The following is a 3,508-nucleotide window of genomic DNA, read 5'->3' as shown; positions in this document are numbered from 1 at the left end:
TGACGCAATAGCTTAGTTTACTTTTCCGATCTCCCAAAGATTTTAGTCAACTTTTGAGAACACCCTGAGATGAAGGTGTTAATGTAGAATGTAAACCCTCCCCCCCCTTCAGTTCGAAATATCTCGTCTAGTTCGAGTAATAAGATCGTTCGAAAATAGTAAGAGCGAAGAAAGACATTAGTCCCACTGGCTAAAGCAGTTAAAATTACTAAATCGTTTGGCATATCTGATTAGACCTTGACACAGTTTCAAAAAAGTGTAAAGGAACAATTGACCGCCGGGTACATTTTTCGTTCATTTTTCATTCATTGCCAGACGCCATGTATCCCAAACGGGGTGGCCAAGGGCTTAGAGTTAATTGTTTTACAGGGAGGGGCACTAATCCTCCACCAACCCACTTGACAAGTAGGGAGAACACCAACAGCATCTGGTGTTCCCAGGCGGTCACCCATCCAAGTACTAACCAGACCCAACGTTGCTTAACTTCGCTGATCGGACGGGAAGCGGTGTACTCAACGTGGTATTTAATATCAGTACACTCCATCACAATAGCTAACGAGGTAGTAATGATTTTTTCGGAGCGCAGCCATCTGTACTTGTTATGTATGCTTTTATTATTTGACTGTACCAAATTTAACCTACCATGACGAAGATCCATATCCCCTTTCACCTCGGTCAGATAAAGTTAGATTGGAGGTACACTTCTATCTAGTAACCAAGGACACCACATTCCTGTCTTTTAACTAAAGCATCTCATCTTTCATGCAACCACAGCGTAGAATTAAAGCTTTGAGGGTGTTATTGTTCCGTCAGATAAAAACAAACCAACTGTAGTGTGTTATATTATTCCTGGGAGCAGTGCGTCTCCAAACCTTCCTTCCTCTTTCCCCTCGCTCTCTCCCCTCTCCCTCGCCGCCTCCACGAGTGAGGGAAAAACCAGGGCGACAGATCTACTTGGGTGAAACTTTAAGAGGGCTTTTATCTCGAGTTGGCAAGACGGTGCGAGGCGGGAGGGGGAAAAAATTTAACTGCTCGGAAGTGTGTGTCTCCTCTCTGCTCCCTCGGTGTGTGTGTGTGTGTGTGTGTGTGTGTGTGTGTGTGTGTGTGTGTGTGTGTCAGAGAGAGAGAGAGAGTACAAAGAAAAAAAATCATCCCAACTTGGCAGCCCCTAGTTTTTTGTGAGGGCCAAACCATTTACGATAAGAACTCCACGTGCGTTTTATTTATCTACGTTTTCACTCCTCTTTTTCTTCTCTTTTTTTTTTACCTCACTGTTGGGTCTTCCTTCACCTGCCAGCCTTCTCACTCCGCCTGGCTCTCCGAATATTATTACAGAGGAGGGAGAGTATATTAATGCCTTTTACAGTGATAATTCCCTGTCCTCGCCGAATATTCATGCTCGGAATAGCTTATACTGGTTTTTCAAAGAGGAGACTGGAGAGTATGGTGTAATATTAAAGAAGATATGAGAGAAAAATCATACCTTTAACCCCTTCAGTTCGTTGACTCTATTTTTCCTATTTAATTTTTGTTATCTCTCAGAACCTCATTCAACTTGGGAAGGATTTTTAATAGTGAAAATTTTTATTAAAGATTTATCAATGCTTATCGAAATGTCTCTTGTAAGATGACTAAAATCAGCGGGAAATAATTTTAATAATTTGCATAAGTACGTCGCCTGATGCAAGGAGTAGTATACTGAGAAGAAAGGATGTAAAAATAATGTAAAGAAGGTAATGAAATTGGTAAAATTGTACAAAATATCAGTGAAAGAAGGACAACTAGAACTGCTAGAGAGAAGGATAGAGAGAGAGAGAGAGAGAGCATATTATCTGAAACAGGGAGAGGTTGGGTGGGGGGGAAGGTGGAGTGAGGTAATGTTTTGAAGATGAAGAAAGGGGAGTGGAATCTCATTATCCCTTCTTTTATTCCCTGGGTAACTCAAGACATTACGTTCAGCCTCGACAGCACACTCACCCTTTTTGTCGACGCGTGATTTTTCTCCCAATTTTTCCCCTTCGGACTTATCTTCGTCCTCGCCCTTTGTTTTCGGTCTTTTCGTGCGTCTGTCTTTCTCTTTGTGTGTCCTTTCCCTTTTCCTGTTCTCTTGTTGGTTTTCCTACGTCCTCATCCTCGTTGCGTGTTCTCGTTCTTGTTCTGTGTTCCGTTCGTTGTCCTTTACCGATGCCCTTGTTCCTCTACCCCTTCATCGTATTGTTCCTTGTGTTTGTCCTGTATCCAAATCTTCCTCGTGTCTCTCTGTATTCGTCCTCTTTTTTTATTTTTTTTTAGGATGGTTAGCAAGAAGAGAAGAGTTTTGGTTGAGAATGTACAGCAGGTGAAACAGAGGACGGTGTTAAGAGTACAGTTGTAAGGTGTAGGTTATGTGTTTTTCTTGGTCTGTGTCCTCGTCCTCATCTTACACTCGATCGGTACTGGTGCCTGACAAGATGATGTATATGAAGAGTTGGTAATTTGGCTGTAGTTTGTGTGACTGTGATCGTGGTTAGCAATTTAGCTACGATTAAAGGAGGGTGCAGGAGAGGACACGCATTTGATTCTTGCTAACCCTAGAATATTTTGTTCACTCTGCAGGGATGGTACCCCTTTCCAGATAAAAATCGCCTGGTAGCATCCAGTATAAACTGCAAACAGGTGTTACCATAACGGTGTTAATTTTCATGAGGACGGATAAGATTAATGAGAAATGGTCCCATTAGGTAGTCTGTGTCCACAACAACAGCTTCTTGGAGTAATAATCTGTATATAGGGGAGAATGACCATGATAATGAGAGCACTGTGAAGTCTCTGCTGGCCATCATACGAAGAACAGTCTGGAAATTGAGGAGAATGTTTATGAGAATTCTCTAATGTTTCTGATAACTGCCTGTCTGGGGGAGGTTGTATGCTGGGACGTCCCTCTGTCCACCTCCATGCTAGAACACGGATTGCCAAAAAGTTTCATAGCTTCGCAAACGTGCAACTGCAAATAACCACGTGCAGCCGCACACGCTGTGCGGATGGAAGTGAAGTTGCACATCTACGGCCCTTATCCTCCCCCTGTGTCCTTATCCTCCCCCTGTGCCCTTATCCTCCCCCTGTGCCCTTATCCTCCCCGTGTGCCCTTATCCTCCCCGTGTGCCCTTATCCTCCCCGTGTGCCCTTATCCTCCCCGTGTGCCCTTATCCTCCCCGTGTGCCCTTATCCTCCCCGTGTGCCCTTATCCTCCTCTTGTTCCCTTATCTTCCTCTTGTGCCCTTATCCTCACTTTGTGCCCTTATGTTCCCCCGGCGCCCTTATCCTCTCTGTGCCCTTATCCTCACACTGTGCCCTTATCCTCGCCCTGTGCCCTTGTCTTCGCCTTATTCCCTCACTCATGTCTTCTGTCTTTGTCCTTTCCTTGTGTTCTCTTTCTCTTCCCCATCCTGTGTCACTGTTCTCGTCGTATGGAAGCTTCGTTCTCGTCCTCATTTCTTGTCCTCGTTCTCGTCCTCATTTCTTGTCCTCG

General features: G+C 44.3%; 1 pseudogene; it reads right to left on the bottom strand.

Moving 5' to 3' along the window:
* Positions 1-415: 415 nt before the first annotated feature.
* Positions 416-535, bottom strand: LOC145412634 (5S ribosomal RNA; annotated as a pseudogene).
* Positions 536-3,508: the final 2,973 nt, after the last annotated feature.

The sequence above is a fragment of the Coenobita brevimanus genome, chromosome 93, assembly GCF_032717465.1.
Source record: "Coenobita brevimanus isolate Jiangsu-jjx chromosome 93, ASM3271746v2, whole genome shotgun sequence".
NCBI classification, from domain to species: domain Eukaryota; kingdom Metazoa; phylum Arthropoda; class Malacostraca; order Decapoda; family Coenobitidae; genus Coenobita; species Coenobita brevimanus.
This window is presented reverse-complemented; position numbering and strand designations above follow the sequence as displayed.